The sequence below is a fragment of the Nicotiana tomentosiformis genome, chromosome 1 (genome assembly GCF_000390325.3).
Source record: "Nicotiana tomentosiformis chromosome 1, ASM39032v3, whole genome shotgun sequence".
Lineage (NCBI taxonomy): Eukaryota > Viridiplantae > Streptophyta > Magnoliopsida > Solanales > Solanaceae > Nicotiana > Nicotiana tomentosiformis.
In genome coordinates, this window is record NC_090812.1 from 36,926,118 (window position 1) to 36,942,596 (window position 16,479).

Sequence of the window (16,479 nt, forward strand, 5' to 3'; positions counted from 1 at the left end):
GTTTGAGGTCCGTTGATGGTTCCAGATGTGGATGTGTATTCTACACCAGCCTAGGTGTATTCATTCAGCATAGCATTCCTTATGGAGGAGTATTCGGGTGTGGGATGTTAATTTCGTCGCCAGCTATTTCATGTAATACTCTATTGTGCCATGTGGGTCGTGAGACAGCTTGATTATTTGTATAATATGTTGATATCCCGCGTAGCGGTGGTGTTATGTGAGCAGGATGGCTCTCGAGATCCAGATCATATATCCCACCTTAGTTGTGCTTGAGTTTTACAGCGTATGACGCTACCCGTCTCCCCAAGATTTGTATTATGAACTTGGTGTGCTTATGGTTGAGATTTGAGCATTTCGTAAGTATAAGCGTTACGGCTCTGTAACGACCCGACCGGTCGTTTTGAGTGTATTAGCCCCGATTCCCTATTTATTGTTTTCCCCGTATCTGTTTCTGCTTATGTGACTTTTTGGAAGGTCTTGTTTTTGGTTTCAGAGTGTTTTGGGACACTTAGTCCCTAAAACGGAAGCTTAAATCTCAGGATTTTGACCGTAGTCGGAAGTGTGCGAAGATGACTTTGGAATGGAGTTCCGTCTATTCTGTTAGCTCCCTTGGATATTTTGGACTTAGGAGAGTGTCCAGACTGTGAATTTGAGGTCTGTAGCTAATTTAGGCTTGAAATGGCAAAAGTCGAATTTTTAGGAAGTTTGACCGGGGGTTGACTTTTTGATATCGAGGTCGGATTCTGATTTCGGAAGTTGGAATAGGTCTGTAATGTTGAATATGACTTGTGTGCAAAATTTGAGGTAAATCGGACGTGGTTTGGTAGGTTTCGGTGTCGTTTGCGGAATTCGGAAGTTAGAAGTTCTTTAGGCTTGAATCCGGGTGTAATCGGTATTTTGATATTATTTTGAGTGATTTGAAGGTTTGACTAAATTTGTATTGGGTTATATGGCTTGTTGGCATGTTTGGTCGAGGTCCCGGGGGTCCCGGGGGCCTCGGGGGGGATTCGGGAGGTTTTGGACTTGGTTTGGATTTGAAAGGGGCAGTTGAAGTTTGTTGTTGCTGGTGTAATCGCACCTGTGGAGTGTGAACCGCAGGTGCGAGCTCGCAGAAGCGGGGATGGGACCGTAGAACCAGACAAGGAGGAGTTGAGCAAAAGCCGCAGGTGCGAAGATTTTCCCACACTTGCGATGGTCGTAAAAGCGGGCAGCTGGGCGCAGGTGCGAGTTTTAGCCGCAGATGCGATGGGTTTTCGCACCTGCGATAGGCGCATATGCGGTCTTGAAGCTGCAAGAGCGGAATCTGGGATTTTAAGTGGAATCTGCAGCTGTGATAGATTTTCCGCAGGTGCGGCGTCGCAGATGTGACAGTGGGTCCGCAGATGCGAAAAGTCTCGGCAGAAGGTTTAAAAAGCAAAGGTTCGCGAATTTAGTCTTATTTCACCATTTGAGACTCGGACTTAGGCGATTTTGGAGAATATTTTCGAGGGGATTATTGAGGTAAGCTTCTTGTACTCGTTTTTTTTTATCATAAAGCTTGATTCCCCACTGATTTCCCCACCTAATTAGCGAGATTTTGAAGTGAAATTTGGGGGTTTAGGGCTTGAGAATTGGAGAGTAGATTTTGGGGATTTGGAGGACCAAATGATGTCGGATTTTGATGAATTTAGTATGGTTAGGCTCGTGAGTGAATGGGCTTTCGGGTTTTGTGACTTTTGTCGGATTTCGAGACGTGGACCCGGGGGCCGGTTTTGAGCCTATTTCAGATTTTGGCTTATAATTTCGTGTTTTTCTCGTGGAATTATTATATCGTACTGGTTGTGGCTAGATTCGGGGTGTTTGGAGATTGATTCGAGGGGGAAGGGCATTGCGGAGTAGGATTTTTGTGCGGTTTGAGGTAAGTAATAGTTTTAAATCTGGTCCTGAGGGTATGAAACCCCGGATTTTGGTATGATATGACTATTTTGGAGGTGACGCACATGCTAGGTAACGGGCGTTTGGGCGTGCACCATGGGAGATTGTGATTTGGTCCATCCCGTAAGACTGTAAAGTCGAATAGACTATTGTTAATTACCTGTTCTCTCTGTGTTGTAGAAATTTGACTGGAAATCATGTTAGAAATCATGCTTAGGCTATGTGATAGTACTGGTTGGGACCTGCAGAGGTCGCGTACTTATTGAATTATTTGCTAATTGCTGTCTTGTACTCAGTCATGGCTTTACTTGCGCATCATATCTCAGTCTCTTCTTAATTCTTGTTGATACACTATGTTATTTTGTTTGGGCTGATCTTTATGATTTCTGAGAGCCCGAGAGACTGGAAAGGTTGGTGACTGAGTTAGGGCCTGAGTGCCGAGCTGTGAGCTATAGGTATATATATATGGATCAGGTTGCATGCCGCAATGGGCCAGAGGGCTATATGTATATGGATCGGGTTGCACGCCGCAACGAGCCTTAGGGCTGTATATAAATATGGATCGGGTTGCATGCCACAACGATCCTTATGGCTATTTATATATTATGGGATCGGGCTGTACACCGCAGCGATATAGCGCTTGGGATGAAGGAGCCCCTCCGGAGTCTGCACACCCCTAGTGAGCGCAGGTACCTATTGAGTGCGAGTATTGAGGGCTGAGAGCCGAGTGATTGAGCTGTTGTGACGAGTTGAGTGACGGTTGCCCTGATAGGCTGTAATTGCTTTTCATTTGTTGATGCACTTAGTTGCTATTTGTCATTGTCGTGAAATTTCTGAAAGATTCTGTATCCGGTTTTACCTACACTATAACTGTATAAAACTGATTTGATTTGAACTTCCGGATTTGAAAGCATGTCTATTCTTTGCTAGACTTATTGAAAATGAACTGTATTTGTATAGCTCATCACTACCTTCTCAGTTCCTTATTTATTTATGTTACTTGCTGAGTTGGTTGTACTCAAGCTACACCCTGCATTTCCTGTGCAGATCCAGGTGTGTTTGATCATGGAGGTAGTTGAGTTCGCGCGCGATCGAGTACCAGATACTACGAGGTAGCTGCCGGCGTCCGCAGACCTTGTCTCTCCTTCTATGTTTTTCCTTCTTTTCTGTATTGATACTTAGACACTGTTTATTAGACTGGATATCTAGACGCTCATGACTTAGTGACACCCCGATGTCGGGCTATTATTTCGCACTTATGTTTTTTTTGGGTTTTACCCCCATTTTATGAAAATCTCCGGTTATTTTAAATGTCTTACTTCATTTCTGTTAAATTTTGAAAGTGTTTTGGAAAGGTCGGCTTGCCTAGTATCACGATATGCGCCATCACGCCGGGTTAGGTTTTGGGTCGTGATAAGTTGGTATCAGAGCCTAGGTTACATAGGTCTCACGAGTCATGAGCAGGGTTAGTAGAGTCTTGCGGATCGGTACGGAGATGTATGTACTTATCTTCGAGAGGCTGCAGAACCCTTAGGAAAAGCTTCACATTCTTGAATTCTTGTCGTGCAAATCTATTGATTCTGGTGACTAAATTTCTGTTGTTCTAATTCTCTGACAGATGGTGAGGACGTGTACTATGGGGCAGGATGGACAACCACCAGTACCACCAGCCAGGGCCGCGAGAGGCTGAGGTCGTGGTAGAGGCTGTGGTAGGGGCAAAGGTGCAGGCCGCACAGCAGCTGGGGCAGTACCTGCAGACCCACCAGTTGCCCCAGTTCAGGAGCAGGCTCCAGTTGTGGACAAGCTTGTAGGACCAACTCAGGCACCACCCGTGCCCATTGTGATTCCAGGCCTTCAGGAGGCCTTAGCTCAGATTCTGACCGCGTGTACCAGTCTTGCTCAGGTAGTCTCTGTTTTAGCCGTAGCAGCCACTTCTCAGGCCAGGGGAGGCGCTCAGACCCCCTTCGCCCGCACACCAGAGCAGGTGGTACAGGGATTCAAGACACCGGGGGCACCACCAACCCAGTCGGTTGCTGCTGCTCAGGATTATGTTGTTCCTGCTATGCCTGAGGATAAGCAGCATAGATTGGAGAGGTTTGGGAGGCTCCAGCCTCCATCTTTTAGTGGTGTAGAGGGAGAGGATGCACAAGGTTTCTTGGACAGATGTTAGATGAAACTCTGTACGGCAGGTATTCTGGAGACCAGTGTGGTCTCGTTCACTACCTTTCAGTTCTCAAGGGCTGCATTCAGTTGGTGGGAGGCTTATGAGAGGCGTAGATGGTCGGCGCAGCACCCCTTACCTGGCAGAAGAGATGAGATTTTCAGAGTTGGCCCGTCATGCTATCTGGTTGGTTCCCACAGACAGGGAGAGGATCAGGAGGTTCATATATGGCGTCACTTTTCAGCTGCGATTGCTTATGACTAGAGAGAGAGTGTCTGGTGCTACTTTTGGTGAGGTTGTCGATATTGCCCATCAGATTGAGATGGTTTGCAGCTAGGAGCGGGTCGAGAGGGAGGCCAAGAGGCCTCATGGACAGGGTGGATTTAGAGGTGTTCCTTCTGGGGGCAGTTCCACCACGGTAGAGGTCTTCCTTTTAGACATGCTCAGACGGCTCACCCAGTTCACTGTGGTGCATTATCTGGCCATAGTTCACATAGTTATCAGCAGGGCCATTCATCTCCAAGTGCTCTCCCAGCTCAGAGTTTGTCCCGTGCTCCATCGGGTTAGGGCTCGTCTATACCAGGTCCTTCTACCAGTTATCCCGGTGCTCGGGGCTTCCTTCAGTCCCCAGCACCAGCACCGGGGAGTTGCTATGAGTGAGGAGAGTTTGTTCACATGAGGAGGCAGTGTCCCCGCCTAGTGGGAGGTCTGTCTCAGCAGAGGAGCTAGGCTATGACATCTGCACCAGTTTCTTCACCACCCGCTCAGCCAGCTTGGGTAGAGCCCAGTCAGCTTAGGGGTTGCCCGAGAGGGTGAGGCCGATCAGGGGGCAGCCAGGCTCGTTTCTATGCTCTTTCAGCTAGACCAGATGCCATTGCTTCGGATATTGTGATTACAGGTATTGTCTCAGTTTTCCATAGAGATGCCTCTGTATTATTTGAACGTGGTTCCACTTATTCATATGTGTCCTCGTATTTTGCTCATAATCTTGTTATGCCCCGTGAGTCTCTAGCTGCATTTGTTCGTGTATCCACTCCAGTGGGCGTTACTATCATTGTGGACCGTGTATATCAGTTATGTGTGGTGACTATTGGGAGTCTCGAGACTAGAGTGGACCTCTTGTTTCTTAGTATGGTCGATTTTGACGTGATTTTGGGTATGGATTGGTTGTCTCCATGTCATGTTGTTCTAGATTGTCACGCTAAGACCGTGATGTTGGTGATGCCGGGGTTGCCGAGGGTTGAGTGGAGCGGCTCTATAGACTATCTTCCCAGTAGAGTGATTTCATACTTGAAAGCTCCGCGGATAGTTGAGAAAGGTTGTCTATCTTATCTGGCATTTGTGAGGGATGTTAGCGCAGAGGCCCCTACTATTGATTCTGTTTTGGTGGTGCGAGATTTCCCGAATGTGTTTCCTGCAGACCTGCCGGGCATGCCGCCTGACAGGGATATTGATTTCGGTATTGATTTGGTGCCGGGCACTCAGCCCATTTCTACTCCTCCATATCGTATGGCACCAGTGGAGTTGAAGGAATTGAAGGAGCAGCTTCAGGAACTCCTTGATAAGGGGTTTATTCGGCCTAGCATGTCACCTTGGGGTGCACTAGTTCTATTTGTGAAGAAGAAGGATGGTACTATGAGAATGTGCATTGATTACAGACAGTTGAACAAGGTCACAATCAAGAACAAGTATCCATTTCCGCGTATTGATGATCTGTTTGACCATCTTCAGGGAGCGAGGGTGTTCTCCAAGATTAATTTGAGGTCAGGGTATCACCAGCTGAAGATTCGGGTTTCAGATATTCTTAAGACAGCTTTTAGGACCCAATATGGCCATTATGAGTTCCTTGTGATGTCTTTTGGGCTGACCAACGCCCCAACAACGTTCATGCATTTGATGAACAGTGTGTTTCAGCCTTATCTTGACTCGTTCGTTATTGTATTCGTTGATGACATCCTGGTGTACTCTTGTAGCCAGGAGGAGCATGCTCAGCATCTGAGGATTGTGTTACAACATTTGAGGGAGGAGAAGCTTTATGCAAAGTTCTCCAAGTGTGAGTTTTGGCTCAGTTCAGTGACGTTCTTGGGACACGTGGTGTCTAGTGAGGGTATTTAGGTAGACCCGAAGAAGATAGAGCCAGTTCAGAGTTGGCCCAGACCGTCCTTAGCCACGGAGATTCAAAGTTTTCTCGGTTTGGCTGGTTATTACCGCCGTTTCGTGGAGGGCTTCTCATCTATTGCATCGCCCTTGACTAAATTAACACAAAAGGGTGCTCCTTTCAGGTTGTCAGGGGAGTGCGAGTATCACTCCCCGAGCCTGGGGGGCGAGACCGGCACCCGGTGCCTCATCTATCCTTGCGTACCAACTTACGACTAAGGGGCTCTGATTATATAATGTCATACTTTGTCCATGGGCCACATTGCAAGATAATTTGCGAAGCAAAATATAAAACCGAATGGAAACCAATGCGGACTAAACATCAATATAAAGCTGGGCTGGCAAGGCCGTCATAACTACTACAGCTGACAAACCAAAAAATATACATACAAGGCCTACAAGCCCAACATACTACACTAACTGACAGGTTATATCTACAAGCCTCCACTGATGGATATATTGTGATTGGAACAGGGCCCCGATCTACCCATAGCCTATATACATATATACACAAGATGTACATAAAACTTCTAGACCCGGCAACTCCGAAGGACGTGGAGCTTACCGATAAAGCTGAACTCGGGTAACACCTACTGAGGAAGTCTACCCGTCTGTCTTTCTGAACCTGCACGCATGAAATGCAGCGTCCCCAGAAAAAAGGACGTCAGTACGAAATAATGTACCAAGTATGCAAGGCGATAAAATAAGTGAAAGCTACAACTGAACTGATAATATAATAACTGAAAGTAACTAGGAGTCAAAGATGATATGGAGGTGTACTTACCTGTTGATACTGACTCAACTCTCTCAATATAGTAAGTAAAATAAATGTCTGGCCTTACGAGGCTCGGTATATATATAACTCCTCTGCTGTAGTAGGCTCGCTCATAGGCGCTCGGCCACAGTAGGCTCAGTATATAACTTACCATCTGATCAAAGTTGCCCAATAGGGGCCTGTCCATCGATTATAGCTCGATGGTAGTAAAAATACTGTATATATATATATATATATATATATATATATATATATATATATATATATATATATATATATATATATGGAACCTCTTCTCTCTTGACTGGAAGAAGGCAATACTCAGTTGAATATAAAGTTCAATAAGGGAGAATACTGTAACTTATGAGACTAGGATAATGTATATAAATTCGGCGAAGTATAGTTTTCATTGGCTCAAGTAATAGAGACAATTGCTAACTGTCTCGAATTAATCGTCATCTTACCTGTTGCTTGTCAATTATTGCTAGATAGAATATTAAAATATCTTCTTCTAGTGAAAATATCAATTATGAATCCGATATGAAAACATAAAAAGAAGACTAGAATTGTATAGGAAACTACGCTATACTAGGATTCAAGATACCTGACAACTAAATAAAAGTAAATTAAAAAAAAATGTCAACCCTCCAATTTTGTGAGCCCAATTCCTGCATTAAGTTAAAATAAATTAACCTATCTTTGTTTTCTTATTAAGAGATAATTCCAAGAAAAACAAATTTCAGGTTTAGGGAATAGGGAATATAATTCTCAGTAATATCCACCTAAAAGATGTAGTGTATCGAGCTAGGTATCTTACAACTGGTACTACCAAATGTAGTTATCAACTTCTCTTTATGCCTCATTATCAAACTCATGTAGTTACGAGATCATGCCAAAATGAAGGAAGGGCTTAGCCTTAATATACCTGGAGTAGGAAAAAATCTGTATGATATTCTTGAGAAGGATTGCACCATACTCCCTTAGAATTGCAAAATCCCGTTGTTATTACGCAGTGCAATTTCGTATGAATTTCTTTACAAATCTACGAACTTCCGTTGCTATTGTAACATCAAGTCTCATATGAATTCCACAATTTCCTCACTTTCATTCCTTGTTTTGCCTTTCTATATAATTCCTTTGCCAAAAATGAATTTGATATGCCTTCAAGATAAGTTAGAGATGACTAATATAACTCCACCTCTTATGTTTAAATGGATTAAGAATGTTGTCCATGTGCCTACTAATTAAATTATCTAAGGCAAGAGTCACTTAAATCTTACTCCACTTGCTGTCACGTGGGGGGCTTTGTCCCCACCTACAATTATCCATAAATCCTTAATTACATGGTTAATCTCCCGTTAAACTAATTATTAACCAGTTACCCATATAATTAAGAATTATCTCAAATTAATTAAAATATTACTCCTTTTTAATACACTTTATACATCATACTATCATGGTCATATGGTACTTTGTATGGTACTAGTCCATAAATATCGGGTATTATAGCTCGGACCTTATTTTATCCCAAATTGCCAAACTTTGACGAAACTTATTTTCTTCGATTTGCTTACCCTCTCACCTTCACGAATTTAATTATCCCTTGTTTGAAATAGCATAACACTTGTAATCTCAAAATAATTTCCTTCCCGAACTTATGTCGATTAACTTACGACAAAACTTTAACGTATGAAAATGCGAGATGTAACATTCTTCCCCCCTTAGAAACATTCGTCCTTGAATGTTTATTCTTAGAGACTTTGGGAAAACTTTACCAGAGTCTCTTCCGTACATTAGATTAAAACCAACATGTACGCAGCCATAAAACATACTATACATGCCATACATGGCCTATGTCTATAAATAGAAATACTTGGCTTCACACAGCTGTCCATTATAAATTCTGAAAATCAACAATAAGAGCTTACCTGATGACCTACTGGCCTGAATAGAGTTGTGCTGAGGTATCCCACCTCGAGCCATATCTTCAGTTTGAAATAGGTGGGGGTATTTAGACTTCATTTCTTGATCCGCTTCCCACGTCATCTCTTCCACATTCTTGCCTCTCTATAAGACCTTCACGGAGGCTACCTCCTTATTCCGTAGCTTGCAGATTTGTTGGTCTAGGATGGCAACGGGAATTTCCTCATATGACAAGTCCTCTGTAATCTGTACATCATCTGTGGGCACCACCCAGGTAGGATCACCAATGCACTTCCGTAACATAGATACGTGAAAAATCGGATGGACAGACTCCAATTCCAACGGCAATTCTAACTCATAAGCTACTTGGCCCACTCTCTGAATGATCCTATAAGGCCCAATATATCGTGGGCTAAGCTTGCTTTTCTTGCCAAACCTCATCACTCCCTTCATAGGAGACACTTTTAAGAATACCCAGTCATTAACCACGAACTCTAAGTCTCGTCGCCACACGTCAGAATATGACTTCTAACGACTCTGGGTTATCGACAGTCACTCCCGGATAAGCTTTACTTTCTCTACGGCCTGCTGGACTAGGTCTAGCCCATGTAACCCAGATTCTCCAACATCAAACCACACTATAGGAGATCTGCACTTACGTCCATACAAAGCTTCGTACAGAACCATCTGGATACTGGAGTGGTAACTATTATTATATGCAAACTCGATTAGAGGTAGATGTTCATCCGAACTTCTTCTAAAATCTAACACACATGCTCATAACATATCCTCGAGTGTCTGAATTATGCGCTCAGCTTGTTCATCAGTCTGTGGATGAAACGTTGTGCTGAGATTCACCTGACTCCCTAGACCTTTCTGAAATGACCTCCAAAAATGTGTTGTAAACTGGGGCCCACGGTTAGATATAATAGATACTGGTAACCTGTGCAGCCGCACTATCTCCTTAATATATAACTTTGCATAGTCTTCTACTGTATAGGTAGATCTGACCGGCAGGAAATGAGCTGATTTCGTGAGCCTATCGACTATCACCCATATGGAATCGAACTTATGATGAGAACGAGGTAAACCCGTGATAAAGTCTATGTTTATCGCCTCCCATTTCCACGTCGGGATCTCTATAGTCTGCATTATCCCTCCGGGCTTCTGGTGCTCTACTTTCACCTGCTGGCAACTAGGACACTGAGCGACAAACTCAGCAATGTTCTTCTTTATATCGTTCCACCAGTACATAACTTTAATGTCATGGTACATCTTCGTCAACCCAGGATGAATGGAGTACCACGAATAATGTGCCTCTGACATAATCCTATCTCGTAGTCCTGCTACATCTGGAACACACAGATGACCCATATATCTGAGAACTCCATCTCCCTTGATCTCTAACAACGGCTTCTTCTGCTGCGGAACTGGCTCTCTCAACTCGACCAACTCTGGATCCTCGTACTGCCTCTCTTTTACTTCAGCTATGAGAGATGATTTTGCAGTATTTTGGAGTACAACTCCACCATCACCAGAGTCTACTAACCGAACCCCCAAACAAGCCAATTGATGAATCTCTCTAGTTAATTTTCTTTTTTCGGCCTCTACATGTGCTAAGCTACCCATAGATCGGTGACTTAAGGTGTCTGCTACCACATTAGCTTTGCCTGGATGGTAGAGAATATTAACATCGTAAACTTTCAATAACTCAAGCCATCACCTTTGTCTAAAATTCAATTCTTTCTGCTTGAAGATATATTGCAGGCTTTTATGATCTGTAAATACATCAACATGAATACCATATAAATAATGCCACCATATCTTAAGTGCATGGACAACTGTAGCTAATTCAAGGTCGTGGGTTGGATAATTCCGCTCGTGCTTCCTTAACTGCCTTGAAGCATACACAATTACTTTCCCATGTTGCATCAGGACACATCCTAACCCGACTCCTGAGGCATCACAATACATGGCATAACCATCTGGACCCTCTGGAAGTGCTAGAACTGGCGCTGAGGTCAACTTGTTCTTAAGCTCTTGGAAACTCTGCTCACAAGCCTCTGTCCACTAAAACTTAATTGCTTTCTGCGTCAACTTTGTCAATGGTGCCGAAAGGGAAGAAAAACCCTCTACGAACCTTCGGTAGTATCCTGCTAAGCCTAGAAAGCTATGAACCTCTGTTAGAGTGCTAGGTCTAGGCCAGGATTTCACAGCCTCAATCTTCTGGTTGTCCACCTTTATACCTCCATCGAATATAATGTGCCCCAAGAATGCTACAGACTTCAACCAGAACTCACATTTAGAAAACTTAGCATATAATTTACTATCACGGAGGGTTTGGAGCACCGCTTGCAGGTGGTCTGCATGCTCATCCTCTTAACGTGAATAAACTAGAATATCATCAATAAATACTATCACAAACAGATATAAAAATGGCCGGAATAGGCTATTCATCAAGTCCATAAATACGGCAGGCACATTCGTCAACCCGAAGGACATGACAAGGAACTCGAAGTGGCCATATCGGGTCCTGAAGGCTGTCTTGGGAATATCTTTCTCCCGAACTCTGACCTGGTGGTACCCCGACCTCAAATCTATCTTTGAAAAGCATCTTGCTCCCTGCAACTGATCAAATAAGTCATCTATCCTTGTAAGTGGATACTTATTCTTAATAGTTACCTTGTTCAGCTGCCTATAATCGATACACATCCTCAGCGAGCCGTTTTTCTTCCGTACGAACAGTACCGGTGCACCCCAAGATAAGGTACTGGGCCTGATAAAACCTTTCTCCAGCAAATCTTTTAACTGCTCCTTCAACTTCTTCAATTCGGCAGGTGCCATTCTATACGGAGGGATGGATATTGGTTGAGTTCCCAGAAGCAAATCGATGCCAAAATCAATCTCTCGCTCTGGAGGAACACCTGGAAGTTCATCTGAAAATACATCCGTGTACTCTTTTACTACTGGAATAGACTGAAGTATAGGTATCTCAGCATCTACATCTCTAACTCGCACAATATGATAAATGCACCCTTTTGCGATCATTTTCCTTGCCTTCAGATAGGAAATAAACCTACCAAGGACTGGATCACCCGGAAAATGAAATCTGGCTATCTTTGCTCGACAATCAACTGTGGCATAGCAAGCTGCCAACCAGTCCATGCCCATGATAGCATCAATATCCAACATCTCTAGCTCAATTAGGTCGGCTGAGGTCTGACGACCACAAACTGTCATAGTACAACCTCGATAAACTCGTCTAGCAATAATCGATTCTCCGACCGGTGTAGATACCGCAAAAGATCACTTAGTATTTCAGGCACTATACCAAACTTCCCCATGACAAATGGAGTAATACACGATAAAGTAGATCCTGGGTCTATTAAGGCATAAACATCGTGAGAGAAAATGGTCAACATACCTGTCACAACGTCTGTTGAAGACTTCTGGTCCTGTCAACTCGCTAAAGCATAGCTACGATTCTTGTTACCACCTGAACTGGAACCTCTACCTCTGCCTCGACCTCTACCTGCCGAAGACTGAGACTCGCGCCCTGAAGGATGCACATACATAGATGATCCTATTGTTGAATTTGCTGGTTGTGCCATACCCCCAGAATCTCTATTTGGGCAATCTCACATCATATGCCTCGGATGTCCACATGTATAACAAGCATCAAAATTGACTCGGCATTGGCCCAAGTGTCCTCTACCACAGATGTCACACCGAGGCAAAAATGACCATGTCTGCCCTGAACCTCACTGTCGCTGCAAACCCTACGCCTGTGAGCTCTCACCTAGTCTTGACTGAGTATAATGGTCATACCTGTAACCTTGTAACTGAGATGGCGAAGGCCTAGGTGGCCATCTGAAGTACTGGGGCCTATAACTACCTTGAGACTGCTCCTAAGACCTGACAAATCTCACCCTCTAACGCTGCCCTGACTCAGTCCTCTCCGTACCCTGCTGCCGACGCCTACCCCTTTCCATATTCTGGGCGAATGCCTGAATCCGAAGATATCCATACTATCCTGTAGTGCAGCGGTGGCACATGCCTTGGTCAACTCTGGGGCCAACCCTGCTATAAACCTGTGGATCCTGTCCCGCATAGTAGCAACTATGGATGGTGCATATCGGGCCAATGAGTCAAAACAGAGACTATACTCTTGAACAGTCATATTGCCCTACTTGAGGGCTAGAAACTGATCGACTCGAGCCTGTCGGATCTCCCACTGTAAGTACTGGTCAAGGAAGGCATCCGAAAAATTCTTCGAAATAGCTGGAGGTGCATCACGTCCACTGGACCTCCCCCATCCCTCATACCAAAGGATGGCTATATCTCGGAGTCAAAAAACTGCTAGCTCAACTGCCTCTTTATCCGTGGCATGCATAACCCGAAAGATCCTGTGAAGCTGATCTATGAAATCCTGCGGGTCCTCCCTCTGATCTGTCCCCGTGAACTCTAGGGGACTCAAAGCAATAAACTCTCGGACCCTTGAACTCCCAGACCCCTCGGAAGATCCTGCACTAGCGGGTGCCCTAGCATGTTGCTGGGTAGCTACCAATTGTGTCAACAAATGCACCGCACTTCTCAAATCCTGATCTGATGGAAGCGGAAGGAGAACTATCCTTGCGTACTAACTTGCGACTATCCTTGCGTACTAACTTGCGACTATCCTTGCGTACTAACTTGCGACTAAGGGGCTCTGAACATATAATGTCATACTTTGGCCATGGGCCACATTGCAATACAATTTGTGAAGCAAAATATAAAACTGAATGGAAACCAACGCGGACTAAACATCAATATAAAGCTGGCAGGCAAGGCTGTCATAACTACTACAACTGACAAACCAACAAAATATACATACAAGGACTACAAGCCCAACATACTGCACTAACTGATAGGTTATGTCTACAAGCCTCTACTGATGGATATACTGTGATCAAAACAGGGTCTCGACCTACCCATAGCCTATATACATATATACACAAGATGTACACAAAATTTTTAAACCCGAAAACTCCGAAGGACGTGGAGCTTACCGATAAAGCTGAACTCGGGCAACACCTACTGAAGAGGTCTACCCGTCTGTCTATCTGAACCTGCACACATGAAATGCAGCGTCCCCAGAAAAAGAGACGTCAGTATGAAATAATGTACCGAGTATGCAAGGCGATAAAATAACTGAAAGTTGCAACTGAACTGATAATATAATAACTGAAAGTAACTGGGAGTCAAAGATGATCTGGAGATATACTTACCTACTGATACTGACTCAACTCTCTCAATATAGTAAGTTAAATAAATGTTCGGTCTTACAAGGCCCGGTTTATATATAACTGCTCTACCGTAGTAGGCTCGCTCATAGGCTCTCGGCCAGACTAGGCTCTGTATCTCTACCAACTGGGCTAACTCATAGGCGCTCGGCCACAGTAGGCTCGGTATATAACTTACCATCTGATCAGAGGTTGCCCAATAGGGGTCTGCCCATCGAATATAGCTCTATGGTGGTGAAAATACTGTAATACTGTGTGTGTGTGTGTATATATATATATATATATATATATATATATATATAGAGAGAGAGAGAGAGAGAGAGAGAGAGAACCTCTTCTCTCTTGACTGGAAGAAGACAATACTCAGTTGAATATAAAGTACTGATAAGGGAGAATACTGTAACTTATGAGACTAGGATAATGTATATAAATTTGGCGAAGTTTAGTTTTCATTGGCTCAAGTAATGGAGACATTTGATAACTGTCTCGAATTAATCTTCATCTTACTTGTTGTTTGTCAATTATTGCTAGATATAATATTAAAAGATCTTCTTCTAGTGAAAATTTCAATTATGAATCCGATATGAAAACATAAAAAGAAGAATAGAATTGTATAGGAAACTACGCTATACTAGGTTTCAAGATACCTGACAACTAAATAAAAGTAAATTAAAAAAAAGCTTCAACCCTCCAATTTTGTGAGCCCAATTCCCGCATTAAGTTAAAATAAATTAAACTATCTTTGTTTTCTTATTAATAGATAATTCCAAGAATAACAAATTCCAGGTTTAGAGAATAGGGAATATAATTCTCAGTAATATCCACCAAAAAGATGAAGTGTATCGAGCTCGGTATCTTACATCTGGTACTAACAAATGCAGTTATCAACTTTTCTTTATGCCTCGTTATCAAACTCATGTAGTTATGAGATCATGTCAAAATGAAGGAAGGGCTTTGCCTTAACATACATGGAGTAGAAAAAAAATCCGTATGATATTCTAGAGAAGGATTGCACCGTACTCCCTTAGAATTGTAAAATCCCGTTGTTATTACGCAGTGCAATTTTGTATGAATTTCTTTACAAATCTAAGAACTGCCGTTGCTATTGTAACATGAAATCTCATATGAATTCCACAATTTCCTCACTTTCGTTCCTTGTTTTGCCTTTCTATATAATTCCTTTGCCAAAAATGAATTTGATATGCCTTCAAGATAAGTTAGAGATGACTAATATAACTCCACTTCTTACGTGTAAATGGCTTAAGAATGTTGTCCATGTGCCTACTAATTAAATTATCTAAGGCAAGAGTCACTTAAATCTTACTCCACTTGCTGCCACGTGGGGGGCTTTGTCCCCACCTACAACTATCCATAAATCCTTAATTACATGGTTAATCTCTCGTTAAATCAATAATTAACCAATTACCCACATAATTAAGAATTATCTCAAATTACTTAAAATACTACTCATTTTTAATACACTTTATACATCATACTATCATGGTCATATGGTACTTTGTATGGTACTAGTCCATAAATATCGGGTATTATAACTCGGACCGTATCCCAAATTGCCAAACTCGACGAAACTTATTTTCCTCGATTTGATTACCCTCTCACCTTCACGAATTTACCTATCCTTTGTTTGAAATATCATAATACTTGTAATCTCAAAATAATTTCCTTCCCAAACTTATGTCGATTAACTTACGAAGAAACTTTAACATATGAAAATGCGAGATGTAACAGCGAGGAGAGCTTTCAGAAGCTCAAGACGGCTTTGACCACGGCTCCAGTTCTAGTTCTACCATCAGTTTCTGGTTCTTACATGGTGTATTGTGATGCCTCGCGGATCGGCATTAGGTGTGTTCTGATGTAGGAGGGTAGAGTGATTACTTATGCTTCGCGCCAGTTGAAGCCCCATGAGAAGAACTATCATGTCCACGACCTTGAGTTAGCAGCAATTGTTCATGCCTTGAAGATTTAGCGGTGAGATTTACACTGGTCATCGGAGTTTGCAGTATCTGTTTAAACAGATGGATCTTAACCTGCATCGGCGGAGGTAATTGTAGCTTCTTAAGGACTATAATATCACCATTTTGTACCATCCCGGGAAGGCCAATGTGGTGGCCGATGCCTTGAGTCGTCGGTCGGAGAGTTTGGGGAGCTTAGCATGTCTTCTAGCAGCAGAGAGGCCACTAGCATTTAAAATGTTCAGGCCTTAGCTAGCTAGTTTGTTAGATCGGATGTTTCTGAGACGAGTCGAG